A 13,945-nucleotide genomic window follows, 5' to 3' on the forward strand; every position below is an offset into this window, starting at 1 on the left:
CTGCTGTTGATGGCAGCATGGTAAAAATTCTGCCATCTTCCCTTCTCTATATCTACTTTTGCTCAATACTTGAAAAAGGTGTTCTTTTTTTTTCTACAAAAAAAACCCAAACCCTAGCATTGTGATCAAAAATCCTGGAAAGAAGAGAGACTTGGAAAAGCACAGAATCCTGGAACAGAACAACCACAGCCACTGGGAGTTACTCCATTTTTTCTGAGTAAAGACCTTGAGGACAGAGATATATTTTTCCCTGGCATTAATCATACCCCTCAAACAAAAATTTCAGTAAGAAGAAACTTCGTCTTTTCCCCACTTTTTAATATTATGTTATTTCTTTTTGTGGAGATAAATCATGCACAAGAAAAAGCTGAATTCCATTATAGTAACTGAGACTAAGGGGATAAAGATACCTCACATGTGTTTTTATCTTCAATGTTCTCTTTAGCCTAAAGGGATACAATATTTGTATAATATTTGTAGTTTTGAGATAACTCATTCTGGGGCTTACAGGAATTTTGAAGAGAATCTTCATGTACAGGAGCAGAAACTAACATTGTGCAGTTTTATGAAAAATCCTCTCATTTCACGGTTTTATAAACTTATGTATGAGATGCATTCTGATAAAATGTACTAATAGTGCTGCACTGAATGTCTTTCTATGTCCCAATTTATTAATATTTATTTGGGGGTCAAGCCAACCATTGAGTTTGCTATACTTGTGGAGATTTATTAAATATTCAAGAGCAGGTTGGAGGGGGCTTGTAGCAACCTGGGATAGTGGAAGAGGGGTGGCACTGGATAGGTTTTAAGGTCCTTCCCCACCCAAACTGTTCTGGGATTCTGTAATTCACTAACATTTAAAACAGTTTCATAAAAGGTACCTTTTTTATAAGCGTAATTCCCTTTCATTCACTCACTGACAGCTATCAAGGCATGAAGTAGAAGTCTTATTAGCTGAAATATATACAAAATTACATAGATTAAAATACGTATAATAGGTAAAAGTATATCAATTAAAAACAAATTGCATAAAATACTGTGTTTCATGAAATAAATACACGTTTTCACAGGATTCCATGCCGTGGCCCTGGTGCTGCTGAGACTGAGCACTGTGAGTCAGGAAGGCAGTGCTGCCAAAGGACAGCCCTGCTGTGGAATTTAGGAGTGCAGCTTCTCCTGGGATGCAGCTCCTGGCAAAGCCTGGGACTACCCTTCTAGCCAACATTTCACACTCTCAAAGACAAAAACAAATAATGAATTTTTAAGCACTATTGCCAAGGCTGGCAACATAATGTTGAGTGCCAGAAAGGCTTAGTTTTGTTAATTAATTCTATTTTACACTACTGTGCTAGACACTGCTTTGTAGGGTAAAAGCTTCCTTAAATTTCATGACTACTGGAAATGGATTCTACTCTAATGGTGTTTGTCTAGGATGAAAAGATAGGAATATAATACATTCCTCTTTTATTATTATAAAATAAAGACAGAATTCAGCATCGTTATTATTATTAATATTAATAGTACTATCATTATTATTATTACTATTATTATTAATATTATCATTATTAGTGTTATCTAGGCATGTTGCTGTTTGGAATTTGGAACTGAAAATAACATGGACATTGTTTCTGTATTGGTTCTCCATGAAAACACTTCCACTAAGATATTGGAGGTGGAGAAGAATCTGCTTTTTGAGCTAAATAAAAAGACAGATTGATGAGTCAGCCTAAAATGGGCAGAACCTTTGAAAAGGGTCTGAGGAGGGATATCCTTCTTAAGTTTGTTCTGAAAAGCACATTTTGTTTCATGGCCAATCTAAAAGGGGCAGAATGAGATGGGAAACTGCAATTCCAGAAAAAGAAACCAATTTTCATATGCAAATATAAACAATAAAAGATCCCATTTTGCTTCATTTCCTTGGATCCTCATCACTCAGAGGTTTTTCCTTCGTTTATCTCTGTGCATGCTCGAAAAGCAGGAAGTCTTGCACTGGGACATCTAACAGATGTGAGGGATTTCGGGTGCCCTGTGCTGTTTATAAACATTATTGTATCAAAATTTGTTTTGCCAAGGGCAAACATTATCTCTGGAAAGAATTCAGCTTTCATGAGGGGGAAAGGAGTATTTCAGGAACTATCTGCAGAATTTCCATTACCCAGGGGCACATCCCATGGATCTCCAAGGTTACCTGCTCTCCAAGGCAGAGTGCTGAATATGTGCAAGGTTTCCATTTTCCTGACAGGAACAATTACAAATGCCATGCAAGAATAATTCCATACAAAGAACTGAAACAGGCACCAGGAACTCTCTGAGGTGGCACTTACAAATGCTGATGCTAATGCTGCAAAACCTAAAGAGTGACTAGGAATAAACAGGTATTTATGGTTATCTTAAAACTCAGCTGGAGGATTTTAAATTAGTGCATGAAATGGGTGCTATTTGACACAGAAACATGGAATTGTTTAGATTGGAAAAGCCCTGCAGGATTATGGAACATTAAACCAGCACTGCCAAGCCCACCACTGAGCTACATTGCTTAGCACCAGGACCACAGGGTTTTGAACCACCAGGAGTGGTGACTGTTGCCTTGGGCAGCCCATTCCAATGCCTGACAGACAATTTCCGGAAGAAATTTTTCCCATATCCGACCTGAGCCTCCCCTGGCACAGCCTGAGGCCATTCCCTCTCCTCCTGTCCCTGTTCCCTGGGAGCAGAGCCTGACTCCCCCCGGCTGTCCCCTTCTGTCAGGGAATTGTGCAGAGCCACCAGGTCCCCCCTGAGCCTCCTTTTCTCCAGGCTCAGCCCCTTTCCCAGCTCCCTCAGCCTCTCCTGGTGCTCCAGCCCCTTCCCCAGCTCCATTCCTTTCCCTGGACACTCTCCAGTCCCCTCTCCATGTCCTTCTTGTCATGAGGGATCCAGAGCTGCCCCCAGGATTCCAAGTGCAGCCTCAGCAGTGCCCAGCACAGGGGGAAATGAATCATTTTTGTAACAATATTCACCTTTGGATACAAACTCTCCATCCTGAGTCTTTTCCAGCAGGAACTGCCCAGTGCCCCCTTCAGACTGGCACGTCACAGCAGCACTTCTTGCTGAAAAGCAAAAGCACGTGGACAAGAGCAGCTCCCTTCAATCCCCCGGGGTCTGCCACACTGAGCAGTCAGTGCACGTTCACTCCGTGGGATTGGATTCCTGCTTCTTCTGCTGAGTCAGTGTGTGGTTTGTAATTTCTAACAGAGCAATGGGATCTGCAGAATGTTCAAGTGCTGTGTTAGGCTTCTGGAGGAATATTAAGAAGATATTTTAAAATATACTTTGAAATGCAGCACTATGAATAAAACATGCTGTTTTCCACCAACCATTTTGTTTCAGCCAGAGGATATCCCTGGCACCGTAGATTCATTTTGTAATTTTGCTCTGGACAGCTCCAGGATATCTTGGCACTTTTTCCACTGCTTTTTCCCCTCAGCCTGTGTGTCTGTGGAGTGAGGGATAGCCAAGCAGAACTCTCCTTTAATACAGGACAGAACTGGAGCATGGAAGATGGATAGGTCTGGTGCTATTTTACACCACAATGACACAGACTCCGAGATTCAGAAGGCTGAAAATGACTCCTTTATTTTTGTTATGTGTCTTCCATATATACTATTTTACACAGACCAATTTGATTGGTGAAACAAAGGCGAACTTCTTCAATCACATTGGTCACACCAGAGGGACATCAAGAAGAAGTCTCTCCTAGGAAAAGGAATGAATAACACAGCTACAGTTACGAAAATATTTCTCCTGTTTACAGAAAATTCCCTGGGAAAAGAATTTCAGAAAACCAAAACACCTCAGGCATGGAACCAGGGCTACATAGCTCAGTGCTGACATAACTTACCTGAGCCAGCCTGGGCATGCTCTGGATGTTGCCAGCATTCCAAGACGGAAAAGGGGCACTGAGGGCAGGTAAAGGTGTTCCAGGCCATGGTCTAAAGACAAGGTAAAGAGAACAGCCTCTCCCACCACACAGAACCAGGGGGAATGGCCGTAAGCTGAAGGAGGGAACATTTAGATGGGACATTGGGAAGGAATTGTTCCCTGTGATGGGTGGGGAGGCCCTGGCACGGGGTGCCCAGAGAAGCTGCGGCTGCCCCTGGATCCCTGGAAGTGTCCAAGGCCAGGCTGGACAGGGCTTGGAACAACCTGGGACAGTGGAAGGTGTCACTGCCTGTGGCAGAGGGTGGCACTGGATGGGCTTTAAGGTCCTTTCCCAATCCATTGCATGGATCCATGAACTTAGCCTGTTTTCAGTTGTGCTTTTCTGCATTTTGTATTCTTTAAGGTTCACCTGTTTATATTGCCCCCCACCAACTACTTGATGCAACAGAATTTTCCCAGGGAAAATGCAATCTCATCAAGGCAGTGATGGCTTTTAGAAGCTGTACATGTCCACAGGAAGGCTCTGTGGGATCAGGGTGATTTGGGATCCATAGGGAAGAGAGAAACTTAACTGCACTGTAACTGGAAAATGAGAGATCCCATTCTAAGTCTACCTTCATCCGCACTCTGGAGAGGGCCGTGAAGCTGCACATGGTGATGATTGCTGATTTCCTGTCAGAGGGGAAAGTAAACCTTTCTGTATTTACGCTTTTTTCCTTTTTCTTTTTTTTTTTTTGGTGCCATTATCTCTTCTCTAGCAGCTCTCCTCCTTCATTCAGTGCAGGCAAGTGGACATGACGTTCACATCTTCAGTGTTCCTCAATTTTGGGTTTTTTTTCCTTTTTTTTCGGGAGGGAGCTTATGTGTGAAGCCTCCCACACCTGAGCAACACAAGCTCCCCAAACACAAAGCAGCATTTCTCAAACACTGTATTAAAATCCCAGCTCTATTCAAAAGGACATAACAGTAACCCTGCCATCTCAGCATAAAAAACCTGTGCCACTTTTATTTTGTTAAGAAATCTACATTCTGCAAGGAATGTAGATTTGGTGGAGGGTGAAGGGGGTCATGAGTCAGCCACTGGGAGCTCAAAGCCAGTTTTGACCTGCAGAATTTTTTAACAACTTAAAGCCTCTCCTGGAGCTTTAAAAATTTTAAACCTCAAAACCTTTTCTTCTTTTGCCATTTTACACAGCAATATGCATTAATTTCCACGTTTAAATGCAGCAGCATAAACTTTATTTATATTGGCATTGTCGTCTGGGAGGAAGCTGTCGGGTCAGCTGATTTTCCTATGGGAAATTCACAAACCTCAATTGTTTTTCTTGAGCTTGAAAATCCCTGGGGAGGATTTGTTCATCAGCATTTCCACAAACTGAGGTGAGGTGACTGGGCTACATCCTGTTCTTGCCCATCTCCTGAAGAATTAACAGATGACATAAAATTTCCTAGAATCACAGAATCATTAAAGTTGGAAAATACCTCCAAGATTCATCAAGCCCAACCATCACCCCAGCACCAACACCAGGTTCACCACTAAAACTTGTCCCCAAGTGCCACATCCACATGGTTTTTGAGCACTTCCAGGGATATTGATTCCGCCACTTCCCTGGGCATCTCCTTCCAATTCTTGATAACCGTTTACAGAGGAAAGAGCAGTCAGGATTGGAGTAAACAGTGAAACTTACAATTCCTTACACAGTATCTTTTTCTTCTAATTTACCATCTAAATAAAGAGATGGTAATTCTATATATTTTGATTTAATTCTTCTCTGTCCCTTCTCTAGCTCTCACAGGATTGCGAACACAAGATATTCTCCAGCCTCACAGGGCCACCCCTAAACCTTCTGTTTTCAGCAAACACACCACTCAGATAACAAGAACACCAAGAAACTCCTCCTCTGACCGACATGTTTTCCACAGCCAGACACAGCATGAGCCTCACAGTCTTTTCCAGCCCTTCTGGATGTAGCCCTTGGATGGAGCTCCACCTCCCCCATCCTGGATGGGATCATTTGGGAATTACTTCTGGCCAATAGCCCAGTGGTGGTTTATGTAATCCCTGTGGATCCGTTCACTGCAGGGATCTCTGAAGGACAAGACAACTGAGTTAATTCCAACATCACCTGCAAAGCTTTATTCTTACACCTACAGTGGCAAAAAAAAAAAGGATAAAAAGTCAATAAAAATAATAAATATGTTGTTGACCTAACCTTTAGTCCCTCTTCACAGAGCTGCCCAGCTTCTGCCTGTTTACCTGGGAGGGCTCAGGCTGAGCTGCTGCTGTTTATGAGAGCCAGAAAACTCACTTAATGAGTAGGCAGCAGCTTCCTGCCAAACTCCCTCTTGTCTCAAGTTTTGGAAGCTAATAGTTTAACATCTTCCTTATTTTTCCCAGGGAGAAACTTGGGATGAATAAACTATTCTAAACCAGGCTGAAATGGTTATCTCCATTTCCAGTAGCCAGACTTCTGAACCCTTTTTTCCCCCCAGGAGCATTCCCTGTGCTTCTTTCTGCACTTACTCTGGTTTAATGCTGTTCATTCAAGCAGGATTTGAGAGGGTTTGAAGCATAAGTGCAGGAACAAATACCCCCTGCTTTGTTTCACAGTTTGGTTACAGAGCTTTGACATCTATGTGGAAATTTATTCCAACGACTTAATTAGTTTTGAGGCAGGTAGATTTCAGATAAAGGCAGCCCATTGTCATTATAAGTAGCTAAGAGACATTTTAGTGGTGCAGAAGTTTCTAAAGCCTGTCGCACTTGTTAATTTGGGATTACTCTATAATTTTAGTGTCCAAAAACAGCAAGTAATCCGCTGATTTTTCAGATACTGAGAGAGCACTGCATTTGAACAATTCGCATGACACAAAAATCTGCTCTGTGAGTCTTCTATGAAAAGAATAAAAAAGCCAGCAGCAAAAATCTATTTATTAAATGCCTAGAGCTGTTCCAAAAATTCTGGTGTTTCAGAAAATTCTGTTGTTTCCACTGAAACCCTGAAGGATTGTTTTGATGACCCTGGCATGGATATTAACCATTTATGGGTGATAATGTACAGAGAGAAGAAGCGTTTGCTGCAGTAAATATTTCCACTTCCTTTGCTTTTCTTTTTACATTTTGAGTAGCTTTTTTTTCAAAATGTACCACATCAGCTCATTATTCCAAAGAAAGTCTCAATGGAGAGGATGTGGAGCTGCTGGAGAGAGTCCACAGGAGGCTCCAGGATGGTCAGAGGGATGGAGCAGCTCTGCTGGGAGGAAAGGCTGGGAGAGCTGGGATTGTTCAGCCTGGAGAGGAGAAGCTTCAGGGTGACCTCATTGTGGCCTTCCCATGCTTGAGGGGAAACGACAGAAAATGTGCAGAGGGACTCTTTACAAGGGCCTGGCAGGGGGGAATGGCTTCAAACTAAAACAGTAGGTTTAGATGGGAGAAATCCTTCCCTGTGAGGGTGGGGAGGCCCTGGCACAGGGTAACCAGAGAAGCTGTGGCTGCCCCTGGATCCCTGGAAGTGTCCAAGGCCAGGTTGGATGGGGCTTGGAGTAAAGCAGGATAGTGGGAGCTGTCCCTGCCCATGGCAGGGGGTAGCTCTGAGCTCCCTTCCAAACCAGTCTGGGATTCTAGCATTATTAAATGCAATGTATTTCCTGTTCAACCTGCAATTTTTCATGGATTAATGGGCTGTCCTGTGTTTTTCCTGGACACTCCTATACCCAGGTAAGCATTTGGAAAATTTGTCATAGGACAATGTATTTTAGGCACAGATTTTTTCCCTCAGTCTTTATGTTCAAGAATCCACTGTGCCTTGAGCATCCCTCAAGTTTGTTTCTGCCATCAGCATCCAGAAATGCAGGACCCATTCCCTGGCAGGGAGTTGATCTAATGCACTCATGGAATAAATAGTCAGGTATATACTTTGGATATCTTGTATTGATCCACAGGCATAGTGAGATTTTTCTTTAGTAAGGAAGATCCTCTTTGTTCCAACCAGTCAGAAATAAAAAAAAAAATCCACGTTTAATGTTCTGTTTTGTTTAGAAAAAGAGGCTGAAGGTTTCTAAGCCTTTCAGAGCCATCTCAGGACAGTATTTTGTAGTGCTCTGGGACTTTCTTATGTCCCCCCCAAATTTGGTATCTTTAACCCTGAGTTTTACAAGGAGGGGATTAAGTCTTATTTCTCATGAATATGCAGATAAATGCCAACTATTTTTTTCTTCTTAAATAGGGAAAAAATTGTAGCACATGTTAGGCATTGTCCAGTTTTTCTACTTCATCATCTGCAGGATTCTCACAGTCTACAAGAAACTAATAAAGACTAAAATCAGCAAAATAGTCTGCTTTGATAGCTGATGCTTTGTAAAGATTAGAACTTCTCTCAGAGTGGGTCTAAGCAACATTTTGGCTCCAACATTAATTTTGTGTAAGTTATATGAGCCTTATTTCTTCACTGTTTCTCCACTATTTCTTCATTATTTCTTCTAGTGTGAGCCAGTGTTTGATTGGCTGCTTTCGGATATTAAAAACCATCTTGCTTATCACTATCTGTTTTCTTATCCAAAACTACAGCTGCTCATTTCCTGCCCCTCACCCTCGGCCTGACAGGTGCTGGATGCTACAATATCAGGGTCCCTCTCCTGGAAGGTTTGCAGGCCATGGCAAGGCCCCAGCCAGATGGAAAAGAGAGCAAGAATTAGATGGATCAAGCCAAATTACGCTTGAGACTGATCCAAAAAGTGGAGTCTAATCACACTGCAGCGATAGACCTGAATTTGGACAGATCTGAAAACTGGAACAACTCTTTTCCTTCGACATGGTGATCAATTGCAAGAGCATTCAGCATTCACTTTAATATCACTCTGTGAAAGGAGCAGAAGTCTCAGGCAAAATAAAAAAAAAAAATAAAATAAAAAAAGGAAGTATTTCACTGTTTGCGCTTGAGTCACATCTTGAAAAAAAAGCAATGATTTCATCTTTCGAGATAAAAGCTTTGACTTGAGAGTTCCAGTGTAGAAAAGACCATGAAAGAAGCACTTAACAAGACAGTACAAGCCAGACCAATCTGACTGAGATGGGACAAGCTGAGCAAAAAAAATGACATTATCTACAAATGGGGCCCTGGTTATTAACGCTATCCTATTAAATTCATGGGCAGAGCTGTGCTGACCCCCCAGCTGTGACACCCAAGCCAAATCTCACATTTTCCCTGCATCTTGCCCCAGATCTAAGAGCCTTTCTCATGTGTGAATGGCCTGCCAACCCACCCAGCTCCTCAGAGCCACACTGACCAAAGAGCAGCTACCAGGACTTCCAAAAAAAATGAATTTCCATTCTCTATACGTTTAGAATCCACATGTGGAATCCTTCCTGACCTGGTGTTTCACAGTAAAATAAATGCCACCCATTTCCTTGTGAGTTTTGCTGTGTAAGAAGCCAGCCCTGCTTCCCATGAGCCCTTCAGGATGGGTTGGGAGCTGCGTGTGTTTAATCTGTAGAGCCTAAATCCACATTCCTGCACAGCCATGCTGGGTGATAGACAATTGCACCAAGAAGTGTTTTTTTAATTTAACAGCCTGTCTCTTGCAGATAAGCGTTGTAATCATGGTGCAAAAACAAAATAACAACCAAACCCCAAACAAAACCCAACAACCCTGAAAGGCAGAAAAACAAGTGTAGTTAAGAGCCACAATTAAGAGTTTAAACTTCGTTTTAAATGTTTTACTTTGTGTATAGAATGTTTTCATCAGGATTACGAGGGATGAGACATGCTGTCTGCTCCCCTGCAAGAAATGCCACAGAAGGGAGTGGGGAGTTGTGAACAAACCCTAAATTATGTCACTTTATATTTAGATTACTAAAGTTGTCAGCCCAGTACAATGAGTACAGCGTCATGTAAAATCCTCAGTTCCACGAGGTGAATTCAGGGGCCACCACTGAAAGTTTGCCACATTTATCCCTTACAACAGCAGGAAAATGGAACAGAAAATCAGTGAAAACCACTGGAAAAACGATGGAGCTTAAGGCCTGTATTGGAGCAGTCATGAAATGGGTTGTAAATGAGTCTTGGCACAGTGCAAGAAGATTTAGTGAGATAAAGTGATTTTTCCATACAGTGGATAAGGCCTTGCAGCCTTCTCAGTGTCATTAGCCCATTATTAATACAGTTGTGTGGTTTTTGAACGGGTACTGTCACTCCAGGATTGAGTTTCCAGAACTACCTTGCTTTTCACTTGGGAAATACAGTGATAACTTAGAATAGGGATACAGATGGGAAAACTGAGAATATTTCTCACCTTTCCTTCTCTCCTTCCTTTCTAACATAAAGATCTGCAATCCACAAAGCAACAGAAACATCTGGTGCATGTGAACACCTTCACAGCACCAGGATTTGTAAGAGAGGCAGTCAGAGACATCTGCTATGCCCTGCTGCCTGCTCACATGACCTGCCAGCTTCAGGAATTTTTTCCAGAGGTAGCATTTTTTCCTCTCTGGAATTGTGTGGGCCTCTGCTCCATACAGGTGCTGCACATCTGTTGGCAGATCAAAGCAGAAGGGCTCTATGGAAACAGGAATTTAAATACTTGTGGTTTTGGAAAAAGAAGCAAAGAGCACAAACAGGGTTCCAAAACAAAGCCCTTAAGGGAGCAAAGTGGCAGAGGGAGGGGATTTTGTCTATATTATGTTGAAATTCCTGTAAAGCAGTGTTGATGCTAATGACTCAAATATATAAACCTAGTTCCCTTTCAGGAAAACCCATTCAATTGAAAAAAAAACCAACAACAACAAGCACTTAAAAAAATTTAAAAACTCACTGCATGAATTTCCATGTACAATCCATGATAGAAAAAGCCTTTATTATACCTACAATACAACTGCTCGCTAAAAACCTGTGGTGGGTTGACCCTGGACAGCTGCTGGGCCCTTTCCCAGCCACTGCTTCATTCCCCCCCACAAAAAGGCTAAAAAGGGTTGGGGTAAAGACAGGGACATCACTTGCTGATTACCTTCATGGGCAAAACAGGCTTGACTTGGGGAAAAATAATTTATTTGGTTGCCAATGCACTACGTTTGGGTGATGAGAAGGAAAGACAAATTAAAACACCTTTCTCCTAAAGCACCTTATCCCAGGCTCAGTTTCATTCCCAAATCCTCTTTCTCCACCTTAATCCCAGTTTCAGTTTTAGGCCACTAGGCTTCAGAAAGCAAAACCTTTTTAAGTTGTGAAAGCCACACCAAAGGAACTCCTCTGCAAATTAAAATTGATCAAATCATTTTGTAGGTTAAGATTACATGGATTTTCAAGTTTGCTCTCCCCAATCCCTTCCTTCCCACAGCCAAGAGAATCAGTGTAAGACTGCAAAATAATCCTGGCAATACTGCCTTGCTCAAATATGAAATACTGGTCGCACGTGGCCTTCAATTAAACCTGACATTTCCCTTAGAAAAGGCTGGGTTTCCTGCATGGACGCAGGAAAAAAATCCCCAGGGAGAATTACAACTGCAAGGCTTCCTCAAGCTGTTAGGGATAAACCAACATGAGCTAATTTTAGCTCTGGGGGTCGGCTGGATGGGCTGCCTGGTGCCTGTTGTTTGTTTTGCTTCGGTGCCAGATGGGATTTACAGAGCCAGGGAGGCTCCAGGCAGCAGGAGCTTGGATTCACTGCTGCCTGGAACAATCCCTGCCTCACAGCTCCCCCCTCCACGCTACTGCCCACTGTGAGCTCCCCCGGCTCTCCCCTCAACTAACTCAGCTCAAGTGTTTCCGACTGCAGCCAGCAGATAAGGGGAGGAAAAAAAACCAGGAGGCACTCAAAGGATGAGATTGGATGGGGAAATGCCCAAAGAGAAAATGTTTTACGTTTCCACTCCAGTTTGTCAGCACTGCCCACGTGCAGAAGGATCCATCCTGCCTTGTCTGTTCCATTGCCTTGGAGAGCACCAAAGACTCGGAAGGCTTTGCTTTTCTCTAAAGTCATCAGGATAAATTTTTCAGGATATGTTTCTAAGAAAACTGCCATGGAAAACATCTTCTTACCCCACTTTTGAGCTGAGGCTTTTGACCTTGGCCTGTCCTTAGCCACCTTACAAGGATTTTTTCTGCTTTGCTGATCCTGTCCCACAGATTTGGGTTCCTGGCTCTAACCTGGCCCTGCCCCAACACCACAGGGTCATTCCTGAGTGTCACTGCCAGGACACCTCCCTGGTCCCCTCCCTGGGTGCTGCAGGATGGTGGCCCTGGGGTGGGAAGGGCACTGCCAGCCCCTCGGACAGCCCTGGCTCTCTTCACCTCACACAGCAGCCAGCTCTCACTGCTGACTGCCATGGCATTTCCCAAAATTCACAGGCTGTATACTCACATCATCTTCACTTTAAAAGCGGGGGGCAGGTACCAACAGAGACAGGGAATTTATCCCCTGTTGAAATCCCCAATGTTAGCCATGCTGGTAAAGTTTCCCATCTCTAAAATTAATTTACGGTTCTACTTAAGCGTCTTCCGATTCTTCTCATTTCTATTTCTCAGCAAACTGGTCAAGGAAAAGAAATTCTCTGATTCTGGGAAAATGAGAACCTGATGTGGGAATATAATAATATAATAAAATGTTCCTATGTAGGAACATTAATTGATGTGGTAAAATTGCTGTAACAGTACAATCCCAATGAAGTATTTTTTTCCATATAAAACCATTAATCCTACAATGGTTTGGATTGGGAGAGACCTTAAAGGCCATCCAGTGCCATCCCTGTGAGGGGCAGGGACACCTTCCACTAGCCCAGATTGCCCCAAACTGCCTCCAGCCTGGGCTTGGACACTTCCAAGGATAGGATTTTTGTGTGCTGGCGTCCTCAGATGAGGTGGCTACAAACCTCCTGACCTTTCCTGGTGCACATTTGCCACCTGCTTCCTAGGAAATCACACTGGGAGCAAGATGGACCCCAGGCTGGGAGGAATGGGGCAGAGCTTCTGCATTTAAGCTCCTGCCTAAGTAAAGCAAAGTACATTGACTTTATGCTTTAGTGAAGGGTTGCTCTGTTTGCAAAACTTACACATAGCCTGGGGTCTACTAAACCAATTTTTTTCAGCCAGATCTACCTGCTTGTACTCAACTGCACACACCAGCCTCAATCCTTCAGCTCATGGCTCCGGTGCTCCTGAGACAACTTAAATTAACTGAGCACGTGGCAGCTGCTCACCCCAGTCTCAACCTAATAAAAATGCTTAGATTGGGATGAAAATCTTGGCTGATAGTGGAAACCACCAATACCAGCAGATCTGAGGCTCAGTTGGAGGTTTATATGTTTTTAAATAAATAAGAAAAATGAAAACAAAAGGATATGTAGTTTTTATTACCTGTTGTCTCATGGGCAGGTGAAGTTGATATTACCTGTCATATATCACCTGGGGCCAGGTCGCTTTGCCATCAGGCTCACGTGAAAGGAAGGCTGGCAAAGTATTCGGGATTTTTTTTCCTGCGATTGAGGAAAATTGTTACTCTTTCTTTTCCAAGCATGTCTTGCTGACAGCGGCTGGTGTGGCCCTGCCTGAGCCACAGCCTTGTGCTGCTCCACACATCCACTGTTGGGATTTTAAGAAAGATGGGACCACTGGGAGACGTCTTAAAACAAGATTTACTGCTCCTCTTCTACAGTCTCATGAAGGGTGAGAATGTCTTCACTGCATACGCCAGGAGTTTGTGGCCAGTGGTCGTCAGTGGTCACAAGACCACAGGTCACAAAGGGTTTTAAAGGTTTATTAGCCAATAATCTACTGCCACACATATTGTTTTAACTTTCATACCAATGGCTAATTAAACTGTATCCCACGTCCTGCCACAATGCGGACAATTTTATCCAATCATGCAATGACACTCAGTCCTACATCTTAAAACTTATTATCTTTATAACTGCTTCTATATCTTAACTTTAAAACCTTAAAACTCTCCACTACCTAGCTTAATATGTTTCCATCTAAGCTACAAACCCACATTCTTGCTTTTGGTCTCTAAATTTATCACATTGCTCATTTAT

This window comes from Chamaea fasciata, unplaced genomic scaffold, assembly GCF_029207755.1.
Source record: "Chamaea fasciata isolate MVZ Bird 193981 ecotype frontalis unplaced genomic scaffold, bChaFas1.0.hap1 SCAF_10, whole genome shotgun sequence".
Lineage (NCBI taxonomy): Eukaryota > Metazoa > Chordata > Aves > Passeriformes > Sylviidae > Chamaea > Chamaea fasciata.